Below are 15,871 nucleotides of genomic sequence, written 5' to 3'. Positions count from 1 at the left end.
GACCAAGACCCAAAAATGGCTTTGGAGAAAGTTGATGAGATAATGTCATGGTAAATCCAATCACTGAGATATTTTTTGCATAATTTCATCTTTTATTTTAAAAATATTGAAAATAAAGAGAAAAAATAGACACAAGTGCCTTAAAGACATGTATTTTCCATTTCTATATTTATTTTCTATGTGTTACAAAGTATAGTATCATATGTTTCATGTCGTCCAGTCTTAACATAAAAACATTTGGCAACTGTGACTAAGAATACTTTTTCAGAGTCTCGATTTAGAGTCTAAATTTTTTAGCAAAAGTCTTGGTTCACTCAAGATTTCTGAGATCCAGTTTTCTCATTTCAAAATAGAAGCTGGTTGTACCAACTACCTCTACAAACTTTTTGGGTTGTTTTGAGGATTAAAAAAAGATAATTCAGGTTAAATTAACTGCTTATCCTCAGCATCCTTACGATTTGCCATTCCATGTGGTCTCTGTCCCCTCTTCCCCCACCTAGCCTGCTTCTCCCCAGATCTTTCTCATATTAGAAAAGGGCATCAACCCTTACCCAGGCACAGGTGCCTATGAGTCATGCTGGGTCCTTTCTTCTATTGATATCCAACATCCAATCTTTCAGCAGACACAATCAGACCTATCTTCGAATGACATCTCTTAATCTAACAACATTTTCCACCTCCAGTATAATCACCCCCAGTTCCAGTCACCTTCATCGCTCACTGACCTTCTCGTAGTAACCTCTTTAGTTCCCTTCTTGGCTCCCCTCCTATTGTTAATTCTGTCCAGTTCAGTCAGAATGTACGAACCAGGTTAAAAATAAGATTCTCCTACTGCCCAGCTCAAAGCCCTACAATGACTTATTGTGCCTGGAATCTATCTAACCCAGTCATTCTTCACTCACCTATGGCAAAGCTGCCCATCTTGCTGTTTCTCAATCGTAAGCTTGTTCCACTTCGGGACTTTCCAACTTTCTGTTTCCTTCTTTCTGCAATGATTTTGTCCAAGACCTTCACAAAACTTTCATCTTTCAACTTTTTTTCCTTTATGTCTTTGCTCAAAAGTTATTTCCTTAGAGAGACTTTCTCTGACCATTCCATCTGAAATAGTGCTCTGCTTCCTTGATTGCTTTCTTAAGCTGTATGTTTTATGAACGGATGCAATATTATACATTTTTAAATTTATTATACTTCCATACAAACATGTGAGTCCTACAAGGGCAAAAGTTTTGTCCGTATTCATTACAGTTGCATTCTCAATGTCTCAAGCAGTTTCTGGCACTAAATAGGCACTTAATAAATATTTGTTAAATGAATGAATGAATAAATGAGTAAGAAGTACCTTGGTTCCTCGAAAGCAATGATTCTCAACCAGAGGCAGTTTTTATGCCACAAGACATTTGGTAATGTTTGGATACATTTTTATTGTGACAGCTGAGGGAGGGGTGCTCCTGGCATCTAGTGGGTATTACTAGGTTGCTGCCAAATGCCCTCCCACGCACAGGACAGCCCCTCATGCAAAAAATAATTTTCTGACAAGAAAGTCAATAGTGTCAAGGATGATAAATTCTGCCTTAAAAGGTTAAAAATTATAAGAGAGGGAATATTCCTAAGCAGAAATCACTTTATTTCCCTGCTTATTGTCTAGCTGTCATAATTGTAGTCATGAGCAATGCGAATATAAATTTATAAAACCCAAAGGGACATGGAATGGAGTGAGGAAGGTAGGAAGAAGCTAAGACAGACTCCAAGGGGCATAAGGCTGGAAGAATTTGACCATTATCCAAACTTTGAGGCATACATAAGATCAATTTGGACAACGTCTTGGCAGAAATTCAGGAAGTATGTGACAAAGTGAGGCTGGTAATAGAGTGAAAGCTTTCAGTAATGAATCCATAAGAGAAAAGCAGCAGCTACTTTTCCTTGAATTGAAGGTCAGCAAGAGAAAGGATGTTTACAGGGTCCTGGTCAAGAAAAATGGGTCTTAGGGCAGAACGCCAATCCCACTGAAAGTGGTGAATGCTTACTAAAAGCCAAGACAATGGATCAGTGGCAGGGCTGTGTCGTATGGCAAAGACTAGGGATCCGAATCTACAATGCATGGGTCAGAGCCTAGAGGCTAACAGCAGACAATACAGTGTGACCAAAGATCCTAATATGTTTCTTTATTTGAAGAACTTTCTGTGAGACTATTCTTTCCACATTTTAAATTGAGTTTTTCACTTCCTTGCTTCATTTACATGTATAACCTTATATGGTGAAATATTAATATCTTTACTTAATATGGGTCTCCCTACTGCATTCTATAGTCTGGGAAAGAAAGATACCTATGGGTGCAGGACTTGGTACACCAATTAGGTGATTAATGAATACCTGTTGCATGATGTAATGAATAAAATCACACCCAGCAATGAACTGCACTGAAACAAAAAATATTTCATTATCAAATGAAAAATTGATTATCAAAAATGAACATTTAGATATCTAAAATTCCATTCTCCCTCTCAGTATAAGATAAAGGATTTAAATAATTATGTTGAGCCCCTTCAAACGAAGTAGCCCCCTAATCTGGGTTCTGTAGTAGCCTCATAAGTTCCTCTTGCTCCAGACTCCTCTTCTCTCTTCCTTCTACTCCAAACTCCTCAGATAATGGACTTTTTTTCATGCAACATATTATTGAACACCTATGTGCTATGCTCAGAATTACATCATTGGGATAGAATGATGAGCAAAGTAGATCTGCCCCAGTACTCAAGGAATTTACAAACTAGTGAAGAAAACAAGCATAAAAAATGTAAGTGCAAATCATGGTACGTGCATCAGAAAGATATACAAAAACTGCAACCTGACAGAGAATTACAGGGTGACCTACTCAGATAATATAATTTGGAAAGACCTCTCTGAGGAGGTGATGTTTAAGCTAAGAACATTTAAGATTTTTTTAAAGCTTCTTTTTTTAAAGGTTACCAGTTTCTACTGCTGTAATCATTTTAAAATGAATTAAGACACTTAAGCGATCATCATGAAATTACAAAAATTTTTTGTGACACATTATTGGCAAATGAGGTTAAATGAACTCTTTGTATCTAAATAATAAACATTTATAGAGCAGAAACATTTAAAACTCGCCAGGCCTTTTAAGGTCTCCACATACCAGAGAAACAAAGTTGATTACTTAGAGAGGAAAGCAAACCGAACTCAACTGACCTTTTCGCCATCAACCTAACACATGCTATCAATTTTTGTCACAGAAGGGAAGGATTATGACACAGGGTCTATGAGTCAGCAGTCTGAAGTCATTGAGTGATAGAATTTTGGAGAGGAAGGAGTGATCAGAAAAGACTGGCTTGAATATCAACCTTCCTGGGCCTCTCGGACAAAGTAAATTATCACTGATGCAACACCTACTATACATCAAGCACTCCACGAAGTGTTTTAACATTTGCTGCCTCATTTTAGGCCTGGTGTGGTAGGTACCATTTTTGTACGTGGGAAAATAAGGTCACAAAGATGTTAAGCCACATACCTTCACATCATATAACTAATACGTAATTAAGTTATGATCTGAACCCAGTTCCATACAACTCCAAAACTTGTTTCTTTTGATCAAATTATGCTGTCTCTTCTATACTGGGACCAGCGAACTCTACAGGCCGTCTTGGCCTCCACTTTCCCATTTTCAAAATGCCTAAGCTAGTTTAGATTCACTCAAATGACTCCTACAGCTCTGGAATTTCTGTCAATGACTGAGGTTACTCTCAACTGGATTCTTATTATCATAGTTCTACAATTTAAAGAATTACTCTTTCCATTTGGACCTTCATACATTTCATTGTCTCTCTTGTTTGGAAGAGGAGCCAGGTCTGGAAATACACAGCAATCAAACTGCTTCTCTTTCTCTCTTCCTCAAAGTCATGCCCACTGGTACAAAACAATATAGCAAGATACCCATCTTCACTCAGGCTCACAGTATTTCTTAATGTACATCTCTTGATCAGAATGCAGAAGCAAAATTAACTTATTCTGATTTTCAAAACTAGAGCTCAAGTAAAACCAGCAGGTAAGAAGAGGTGTAGGGATCAGGACTCTTGTTCACATAGTCAGCTGGCTGACTGCTATCTTACTTTAGCTTGAAGAAGCTACCAAGATCTTCCTAATTAATAACAACAATACCTGGGAAAATTACAGAGAAGCATGAGAAAGCACAGTTAGAAAGGAGACGGGCCAATATAAGAGCCCTAGTCTTAGGGAAGTTTGCCAGTCAAAGGCTCAATTAAATAGTTACGATAGACACTGTGCAATGGAAATTTTCTATTCCAGTACAAAGGTATTCTTTTTACAGCTTGCTATATATTTATATTTCATGTCCCAAAGCAGTACTCTTGTTTGGCTACTGCTTTAAACTTTATCATTATTTGATAAGTCTGCTCAAATATTATCGGGAAGTAAAGTCCTGACTGTATGATGATGCACAGATGCAAAATCAAACTCATGTTCTCTTTTCTGGGAAAGGTAGTGTCATCCATCACTTTCATTCCATTCATAAAGCCAAGGAAAACAAAACAAAACAATCTTTCCTTCCAAGGATATGTAATGACAATAAATATAGTACCTAGTGCTTTGATGCAATATTCCCAATATCCAGAGTGTTCATGGATTATTTAAGGTGAAACAAAAGTAGATTAGGCAATTCTCTTCTGGAGTTTAATTTCTAAAGCATAAAGAGGTAAATTTACGTGATCAATTGCTTACATCATGAACTAAGCTAACTCATTGCTTTCATCAGGGAATAATCTGAAAGCGCTGAACTCGCATCAAACATCTACGAGAAAGAGTATTTGAGGAGTAGCCACTATGTATCCAGATTAAATAATTAAGTTTCAAAGGATAAATAACATACACAATATAAACCAATCTAAAATTTAGGTGTATTTAAATTCACAAATTCCTTCCTTGTCATAATCTAAAACAATAAACCTCTTAATTTCTACTTTCTAAACAAATGGTTTTTCCATTGTGTTTTACCAAAGAACACAAATAAAAACTACATATTTAGATGCTTTTCTTTGAAAAAAATATAAGGTAAAGAATAACTTACATATATCAGTAATTATATTTTTATTATTTTGAAATAGTTTGGGTATTCTGCTTTCATAAATTATAGTGTCAGTGCAAATAAGATCGATAGTCAAATCAATATTTCTCAGTAAGAAATAAGAACTCACAACCCCAGATGAACAATATCAAAATAAAATTCCCCTCAGCTTTATTAAAACACCATTATTTTAATTTTACCTACACTTCTCTTTACTTGTCATGTAAAAATATTTTGTGCAAATAATGAATCAACTTCCTAAATACACTCCCATGTTAGAATGATGCATATACAATTAACTGCTCTATTTTGACTGCATTTCATCTATTGAATTATTAAAAGCAAATCAAGCCTCAGTAATTAAAGTATTACAAATATACTCAATGTACATTTTTCATATTTTATGTGAAACAAAATAAAAGGCAACAAAAATCATTGATGGAACATGATAAATATTCAATGTGTTTCTACTTAAAGTAAAAAACAAAAAACAAAAAGCAAACCCCAAACCCTGATGTTAATATTTTGTTTTCAGTTCAAGTCATAGCATTCCAATAACTGAAAGAAGGCAAATATTCTTTCTTTCCTTTCACAAAGTAAGTATGCACTACAAGAGACCAATTAGTATGTAAATTTATTTTGCAGTTTCAGGTTGTGCTAAGTAATCGTAACAAAAATTGATTATTTAGTTTTGAGACATGAAATGGCAATTTAAAAAATGGTAACTGTTGCTACTGCATGGATGACAACCCCAGCTGTCCGACGGAAGTGTCACTCTGATGCTGTCATTAGAGACACAACAGCAATGGTACAAACCAGCCATGTTCTTTGAAAGAATGAAATATTTATCCACTAATACTTACTAAAACTATCTGAAAATTATATAATTGCAATAAATGTACTTTCTTTTCTTCCATAATGTTTAATTATAAATGTTATACTACATGAAAGCATAATACTTATTTTGTTGATGTTATACATGTTATTAATTTTTTACTTTTATTTAAAAAATAGGATAGTAAATTTTATCTGTGAAGAGCCAAATAATAAATCTGGCTTTGCAGGTCAGAGGGTCACTGCCACAACTACTCACCCCACGCTACTGCAACTCAAAAGCAGTAAGGGGCAATAGGCATGCAAACAGGCATGGCTCTGCTCTAGTAAAATTTTATTTACAAGATAAATTTGGCATGGGTCATAGTCCATAGACTTCCAGTACAGAAGAGAGCAGGAAGTGGTATTAGAATATTTAAGCAGATATAACTTAATCTATCAAAAAGCTATTGAGAGGCACTTTATGTTATAAATCAAAGTGTGCATTGAAGTGAATCTTAGGATGTGACATCTTTGGAGACAGACCCCCTCAGAACCCAAGCATTTCTACTTGCTACCTGTATAGCCTCATGTAGTTATTTTACCCCATTTTCTCAGTTTCCTTATCTGGAAAATGGTGGGGGTGGGGGAGAATGGGGTTGTGGTGAAGATATAATCAGCTAATGCACGTAATTCACTTAAATTCATGCTTGGTAAACAATAAAAACTAAATAAATGTAAGTATTATCATAAAAGTTCATTTTCATACACAATAGTCTATCAGGAGGAGAAAAGTAAAGGCCCCACATATCTTCGAGCTTCTTCTTGTCATCAGTAAATAAAGAAATGAACAAACAAACAGACAGCTTATACCCTGCCAATGTATAAGAGATCTGTATGCATAACATCATTCTAAATTCCCAAGGGCCAAGCCTGAGACTTATTTATTCTTATATCCCCAGCACTAATCATTGTCTAACGTATAGTTGGGAAATGTAAAATGAACCAGAGAAGTAATGGCTGAATAAATCTGTAACAACTATCAGAGGCATCCTTGGTGGCTATAAGACCATGGAAATAAAAGGTCCCTTAAGAGTTAAATAAAGAGGACACATTTGACAGAATAAAGGCGGGAGGCACCAGTAGAATGTGAGCTGCTAAAACAGGCACTTTCTGGAAATTAGAGTAGTCTGGGTGTTGAGGGTAAGAATAAATACGTATCTTTCCAGGGCTAGGAAACAGCCAAGGAAGTTTCGGTCCTGTCTGATGACTTTGGCATGACTTTCTAGAGGTCACAGAATTAGGAACAATTTGAGTAATGAAGGAGAGAGCACTGGCAATTTGGGATATAAATGATACTCCAAGAAAATACACAGATTGAAGAGTGAAATTAGAATTAAATGACAAAGTCAGAAAAATGACTTTTCCAGCTTCTTCCAAGTCTTTAAATATAAAATATAATTGATCATTCTGTTTTTTTTTGGGGGGGGGGTAGGCGAACAACAGTTCATATAACCACCAAACACCACCCTATAGAATCATTTTTCCACATTCTTTAATCCTCTGCTTGTCTGAATCTCAATGCTAACTGCAAGCCCTAAGGAACTTTAAATGACAAATATTGGCTTGCTTTACCTCGTATTGTCTCCTTAAGATCTGGTAATCAGCTATATTATCCTGTGCTGATAAGTTTCCTAAACTTTCTCCAGTGCTCTTTAGTAGTGTATAGCACTTCTCAGACTTTAATGTACGTGTGATCATCCAGGCACCTTGCCAAAGTGCAGACTCTGGCTCAGACTATGTGGGGTGGAATCTGAGTCTGACTCTCTAGCAAGCTGATGATCCATGAGCCCTACTTTAGGGACCAAGGGTGTAGAGAACATTTAATTCTTATTTCCTGCCTAATATTATCCTGATTTATGTCCCCCTAGAAAAAGCCCTTTCTCTGGCTTGCAGCTCAAATGGGACACTGTGGTCACTGACTCCTCCCTTCACTTTGTGAAAGCATCCAAAATTGCCCTCAATTGCCTAGATGGATTTCTATAACCAGGGGCTTTAGGACAGTATCTCAAGGCTTTGGAAAATTGAAGCTATCCAACAGGGTTTTCATATACAGCTTTTGACCCTCATTTCGGTAATAGAGAAGCCTGTCTGTTTTACTCCTCCTCTGCTTAAAATCTGCCAACCAACATTTTTCTCATTTATTCTTTTTCTTTTAATATGCTTGAAAATTTCTATGTGAGCTTACTCCTCATTGGATAAGCTTATAATTAAATTAATAGTCAGTAACCATTCCTCACTTTAAATTGTGTTGTTAGAGTGAATGACAGTGTCAGATACTTTCCTAGATATAATAAAATTTAAACATTCTCTTGCTATGTTGTAAGAAAGCATATAGAAACTATAAAGCTACATGATGTGAGATCTTTAGTTAATTGCTTTGCTTACACTAATAACCTAGATCATTTGTGCTTTTTTTTTTACTGATAGAGTTGTACAGTATGTTATATACCTCTTGAATAAGTCATAGTGAATCTTACCCCGACTTTATTTTAAACATATGCAGCTTTAATAAATGTATTGAACTTACTCATATAATTTTCCTCTGTTTTCTTTCTCTAATCTGAAATGCCCTTTGCAATTCTGAAATAAACTAATATCACACAAACATCTTACTCCGTTCATGTGGACCCATTTCAGTTAATCTCCAAGTATATCTTATCTTTTGCTGCTTCTGCCTCTTGAGAGTTTTCATTCTGGGTATTTTCTGAGCAACATTTTTTTGATGTCTTTACCCAATTATCTCCTTTAAGCCCCTCCTTCCGTGAAATCTTTTCCTGGAACACTCTCTATCTTGAGCCAGAGATCCAGCCATCTATCCATAAATTCAGTCATCTGTGCATTCATTTATCCACATTTATTGATTTTAATATTAAAAAATTACATCATAATACATTGAGCATTGTCTTTGAGCTAGTATGGTCAGGAGACAGCAATAACAGCTTCTCTTCATAGCAGAAAAAAGGATGAAGAGGACAGGAGTAAAGAAAAGGCAGAGATATAGAAGAAAAAGATGTTGGAGAAGATTAATCTGGATTCATTTTCTGCAGAAGTTTTCTATACAGACTTTTTATTCAAAAAGGTTTGTCTAATACAACATTTTTCTTCAAACTTTTCAAAGATTTCACAAAACAGTTTCAAGATAAAGACAAGAAAACAAACCTAACTGCATAGAAAAAAAAAAATAGATTTCCCTTGGAACAAAACCCAGGCTTCTTACCTAGTCTCCATTTAATCTGGCCTCAGCCTATGTTTTCAAATTCACCACCACATTCTCTTCACACCTTTAAGTTGATCCCAGCCATACTCCATGTTATTTTGTGTTTTCTGAAACACAGCTTCATTTCCACCTCAAAATTGTGCACTTGCTGTTCTTTAAGCTTAAAAAACTCCCCCTGCCCTCTGCCTGTCTCCTTCTCATCACTTAAACTTTTTACAGATGTCCGATCCTCCGTAACCCCTCCCATCAAACCATCCAGTCAGACTCAAAGTTATCCTTTTTATAAGTTCTTAGCACTTTTCTATCTTATTTTTTATTTATACAGATGGTCCCTGGCTTACAATGGTTCAATTTACAATTTTTAGACTTTACAATAGTGTAAAAACAATATGTATTTAGTAGAAACTATACTTTGAATCTTGAATTTTGATCTCCTCCCATGCTAATGATACACAATACGATACTCTCAGCAATTATGTGGTTAAACAACCAATACTTTACAATATGCAGTGATGCCAATATTTTTGGATAATGTGTTTTGTGTTTTTACATCCCATCATGTCCACAAAATGCCATATGTGTCTCATGCTTCTGAAGAGAAGGCGGTTACTCTTGAGATGACACTCAAGACAATTTCCCAAAACGAAGGCAGCAAGCCAGTAATAACGATGCCACAAGAGCTAGGACTTTCACATTCAAAAATCTTGACCACCTTATCCTTTAAATGCGTTTTAAACTTGCAATATTATCAATTTAAAATGGGATTAGCAGGATGCATCATAATCTATTGTCTTTCCCGTTGAGATACTGGAGACGTATCTCCAATATCTAAATTTCTAAATTCTAAATTTAGAATTCTAAATTAATTCTAAATTTAATTCTAAACCTTCACCATCTAGGACATTACCCATAAAGAACTCAAGAAATATATATGTTGACTGACCCAGATTTAATAGTTTAATTACCTTTGCTGATGTCCCTGCAGAAGTACATTCACTGATTTTCTCAGGGAGCAGAAACCTCTGCTTTTTATTTATGAAAGCAGCCTTGCAAAACCTGTGATTTAGTTTAGGTATGGGCATTGTAAAGACATTATCTAACACAGTGTTATTACCATAGCCCTCTACTCATAAAACTTTAAAAAAAATTCCTCTTGGGATATTGTCAGAAAAATTACTGCATTAAGGATTTGGTATATTTGTTTTCCCTAGACTATATGTAAATAATTGTATTCCTTATTTGGCTTTGTCACCGGTAAGTCAAACTGTATTATCTCGGACTTATCTTACATGTCTGTATCTTTTTAAATACATATTACAGACCTGTGCTAAAATGTATTCTGAGTGCTCATATAGTTTCTCACTTAATATTTTACTTGTGGGTTACTTCGGGGGCCAACTTTCAGAAACTATCAGAAATAAGAGAGGACAACACTAATGATGACTTTTTTCACTTACATATTTATTACTAACTTATTTCCTAGATATATAGCGTGCTTTTATGCTATAACTAGGATCATTATTTAACTCATAAATTTTAAAAAGCCAAGGAAAGACAAAGAGGAAAAACAGAGAAAACAGGCAAAACAAGGAAAAGAATCATTTTACAGAGTAACAACGTATTTCCCTGGACTAAAGGTAAACAAGAATCTGCATAAACAGGATATGACACTAACTAGAATTAGATCCAAGTTTCCTAAAAGCAAATTTGTGTTTGGTCTTATTGATAGCGTTATCTGTAGAACCTGTAACTAATACACATACACACGTAGCAGCTGCACAGTAAACTAGTAACATGAATAATGAGCAGCAGACATTAGTCTTTTTTTTTGGATATTAAAGCAGATATATTTTATCCCAGGACAGTTGTTCTCAGTCAGGGGTGATTTTAAATATTTGCAGCTGGAACTCTTAACAATGTGTGAAGATATTTCTGGGTGGTTCTACTGGTATCGAATGGGTAGAGGGCAGAGAAGATGTTAAATATCCTTTAAGGCACACAACTAGCCCTCATAACAAAAAAAATTGGCCCCAAATGCCAACAGTACTGAAGTTGAGAACTCCTGCCCTAGAGGAATGATAAAAAATAATTTTCCAACAAAAAGGGTAAAATCATGATTCTCATACAGATATAAAATAAACGTCTTAAAGAATGCATTTCAGTGAGAGAACCAGACAGATGTTATAATTGGTTTAAAAGAAAAACAGACATATTTACAGATCAGGAAGTTGAATATGCAAATGGCAAAACTATCTGTTCCACAGGATGAGGAGGGAATTCAACTGAACTTCTACTGGACCAGCAGAGGTTCTATATAATTTGCAGAATTATAGAAGATCTCCCATAGAATCAGGAAAGGCAAAAAGATGTGCTATATATGGACAATGGTTTTCCATATGTTTTTTCCTACAAAAAGGAGAGGTAGAGGAGAGATGTTGAATACCATTAACTGCTGCCATTAGCAAAGTATACTCTGGTAGCATTTGGATACTATTCATCAAAGAAGAGTTTTAGTAAACATATAAACAATATTTCTATTTACCTTATTTCATATTGACTAATTTTATTCAAGGATCCTTGAATCTATCCCCTTCTCCCAGAAGGTGCACATCTAAAGTAGATTTTTTAAATTGGATTTTCTTCTCTCCATCTTTAGTTCAACAAAACAAGTTCAATCAGAATATAGCACTTAGAAAAAAGAACAAAGAATGTATTACAATATAGTGCCTTTGTCTACCTAGATACTAAAACTAAAATCAAATATTTCGTCTTTTTGAATGAACCTTATAGAAAAAGATATAATTTTCAGTATAATATAACCAGGAGGACAGTATGATATCTCACAATAATCTATATGGATGACAAATTAATGATTCATAGAAAACCACAGGCCTGGAAATAATTATTGAGAAAATAAGTTTAATAGAAACTACTTAGAATGTCCAGTATTAGGCCCCGAGGAAGCATGGATAATTCAACTTCCTATAAATCACTTATGATTTTTAATGGCTCATTATGTATGTGTGAACAGTTTCTCCAAGGTTGGCCAAGAGTTCATTGCATTCAAGATGTTAAATTCTTTTGGCTGTTTAACAGTTTGGCTGACTGAACATGAAAATAATATTTCTATTTGTTCATTTTAGTAAATTTGTAAAAAAGAAGTAAAATAGGTTTGAACGAAACTCTGCACTTAAGATAATCTTTTCTATTTAATCTTCTAGTAAAATAAATATTGTGGCTTGGATTCCAACAAAGTACTTTTTTTTTTAAGTCTTCTTTCTTATTTTTTAGTTAAAATATTGAAGTCTTTAAAAATATTTTTCACCTGAACTTCGTAATAACAGGGATAGCAACAATATAATCAAAGTTGAAAACATTGAAGTGTATAAAAACTAAGCTCAACAAAGCATATCTGAATTTGATTGGGTAAGAAAACAAGAAGAGCTGTATATACCACAGATCAATGGATTAGATAATAAGACAAACCCTGTGGATAGCTGTTCTGCTTATTATCATTCTATTGTCATTTCTCAACTACTTGAAAATGTTATTTCTTGCACATAACTATTGGTAACACAGTTAAGATAAATGTTTCAACTATGCTAGGAAGAGCATACTTTCAACTAGGAAGACATTACATTGTATTCTATTTTCCTTAAATGATCACTGTGGTATTAATCAAAGTGAAACCTGATTAGAAAATTAAAAATTTGATTGTCTTTCTGCAGAATGAAAAGAAAATATATTAACCAAAGATTCTCAGAAGGGTCTAACTAGTCCCTTACTTCAGCCAACGCCTGCACCTTGAAAGCAGGAAGATAATGGCTAACACATGAGAGTTTGAGAGCAGTTGATTGCTGTAAACCACTTTTAATTCTTCTTTAATCAAAGTAATTACAAACTAACAATGGTTCTTTGACAAATACTCTATCAAAGTAAGATTAAGGTGTTTTCAAGACACTTGTGCCAAAGTTAAGAAATAAAACTTCATCTTACTCTACTAATCCTGGAGTCACAGAGTTTGCTTACCATTTAAAAAGTTAAAATCTAGGTTAATATTCTTATCTAAAAGAATCATATTTCAATTTTAGTAACATAAATATTTGGAATTTGGAAAAGCCAATAATCATATTTTTATCAACTTTAATAAATGACAGAAAAGCCATATCCTTACATCTGGTGATATCAAAAGAGTTTCATGGAAAAACTCCAAAGTGGGCAACTTTCAATAAATTAGCATATGCATGTTCTTTAAAGATTCATAAGAATGTGTGGTGCACAGTGGCTCACACCTGTAATCTCTGCACTTTGGGAGGCTGAGGCTGGTGGATCACCTGAGGTCAGGAGTTCGAGACCAGCCTGACCAACATGGAGAAAACCCATCTCTACTAAAAATACAAAAACTAGCTGGGCGTGGTGGCACATGCCTGTAATTTCAGCTACTCAGGAGGCTGAGGCACAAAAATTGCTTGAACCCGGGAGGTGGAGGTTGCAGTCAGCCGTGATCACACCACTGCACTCCAGCCTGGGGGACAGAGTGAGAGTTTGTCTCAAAAAATAAATAAATAAAAATAAAGAATCATGAGAATTGAAATGGTGAGTCATTGCGGCATTGCCACAAAAATGAAAATTTATTTTTTGTTATGAATTAATTTAAGTTTCTTTTAAAGTGTACATTTCTATACTTCTGGAATATCAATGGAGGAAATACTAGGATCCAGTCTACAGCAAAAAAGTTCAGAATTTGTATTATAAAGATTTACTCTCCTGTCTTTCCTTTAATTGCCACTGTACATTATAATTTATAATAGCCACTCATTATATATTCAGTAACACTCTAACAATGCTTATCTTAGCATAGTGATCTCACGAAGAGGTATAAGAGTTTAACAGATACACTACTGGACTAAAACTTTTAAGTCCAGCATCTGAGACCCAGATCTATCAACTCTTTAGCCATAGAAGCTCAAGCAATGCATCTAAAGGTACTAAGACAAGTTTTATACTTGAAAATTGATGATGATGGCACATTTCTTGCTTGTATCACAGTTATACTTTGTGGATTAAATGGGAAATGCATTTGCAAAATGTTGAAACAAATCATTGTAAAGACACATTATTTTGCCAACCATCATCATGCTTTTCACCATTGGTGATACAAATGTCCACAGAGTATTTGCATCTCCATTTTATGCACATCAAACCAAAGTACTGGCCTTTGCTGCTTATCGATGGGACTCCAATGCAAAACTAAATGTATCAGTGTGAAGATGTCAAGGGTAAGAAATATAGAATGGAACAAAATAATAAAGGGTACAATTATAGTTTCCTTTCCTGTTCTAAAATTTTTATATCTGAAAATAGATAACATGAATAAAATTGTCAGAAATAACAAGAGATTTGTTATTTCAACACATGCACTCACTGAAGACTTTATTTTACATGGTTAGTAATGAAAAATAGAAAACACAAGCAGTAGTTATATAAATATGTCATATTTTATTGTATTTCCGTATTTGTGCTTATTCCTATTTTCACAAAGAATGAGACAGCTCAAAATTCTAATTCTAAGCAATAGATTTAACTTTTTCCGCACTAAGACTAACAATAGCTCCCAAAAGGAAGTAAAAAATGAAATAGAGATTTAGGGGAAGCAGGCAAGTAAGGGAAGCAAGTTAGCAGCGGTGAGAAAAGCAGAGCTTTGGGTTCAACAAAGCCAGAGCAGAGTCAGAAATGAATATTCAAAAAATGGTTGGCAACAGAAGATTCAAGTAGCTTTGAGAGGCTGAACCTAAAAGATTTCCTAGACACAACCTATACTGGCGAAGGAATCCTTTTATGGAATACCGGGACCCAAGGGGTAGCCTAGAAAATCATAAAGGTAACAGTTCATTCAGATAGGCTCTGAGTAGCTCACAAACAATAAAATCTTCAAATTCAAGAAAGCAGCAGAAGAAAAAAGTACCAAAAGCCCAAATAATCACATGCTGATTAATGAATCACTAAATAGTATCAAACAAATTAATGCAGAAAGTTTTTATCATGCTATTATAAGACTCTAGAAATGCAGTAGTAAAAAAAAAAAAAAAGCAGGATTCTTGGTCTCATGAAACTCATATTATGGAAAATAAAAGTATTAACAAAGTTCACACAAATATTATTTATAATTATTAGAAGATATGAAGAAACTGCAAGATCTGATGAAATAACAGGGAGGCAAATTTTAGATTTATAGCTCAGGTTACCCCTCTCTGAAGATATGGCATTTTGGCTGAGTCTTAAAGGATGGCTAAGCATTACATGATGAAAGAGTGAGGATATTTAAGGCATGTGGGAGGGGCCTGACATGAATAAAGGCTTAGTGTATTTCAAGAACATGGTGGATAAAGTACCAAAAATGAACAGTAGTTTCTCTAAAATGTGTTTAGTATTTCAAACCTCATGTCCTTCAGAAAGTCTTTCTGATTTCTCCTATTTTGAGTGCTCTCCCCTACGCTAACCAACACAGTGTATCTCCACCACTGCACTCCTTAGATTTTGTAATAAACTGCTTTAATGACATTTTTTACACTGCATCACTTGCTTAGTTAGAACATAACATGTTTTATTCATGTTTACACCCGACATGGCCTACAACCGTATCAAGAAGAGAGGCATTTAATACTTTGTTAAGTTTAAAAAGAATG

At 34.7% G+C, this 15,871-nt stretch overlaps 1 protein-coding gene across 1 annotated transcript in view; it reads right to left on the bottom strand.

Moving 5' to 3' along the window:
• Positions 1 to 10,703: 10,703 nt before the first annotated feature.
• LOC134736638 (uncharacterized) overlaps positions 10,704 to 15,871 on the bottom strand; it is a 103,152-nt gene continuing 97,984 nt past the window's right edge. Inside the window, exon 4 of the mRNA XM_063639113.1 lies at positions 10,704 to 11,591. The gene's annotated coding sequence lies outside the window, so the exon portion shown is untranslated. The remainder of the gene's footprint in view (positions 11,592 to 15,871) is intronic.

This window comes from Symphalangus syndactylus, chromosome 1 (genome assembly GCF_028878055.3).
Source record: "Symphalangus syndactylus isolate Jambi chromosome 1, NHGRI_mSymSyn1-v2.1_pri, whole genome shotgun sequence".
Classification (NCBI taxonomy): domain Eukaryota; kingdom Metazoa; phylum Chordata; class Mammalia; order Primates; family Hylobatidae; genus Symphalangus; species Symphalangus syndactylus.
This window is presented reverse-complemented; position numbering and strand designations above follow the sequence as displayed.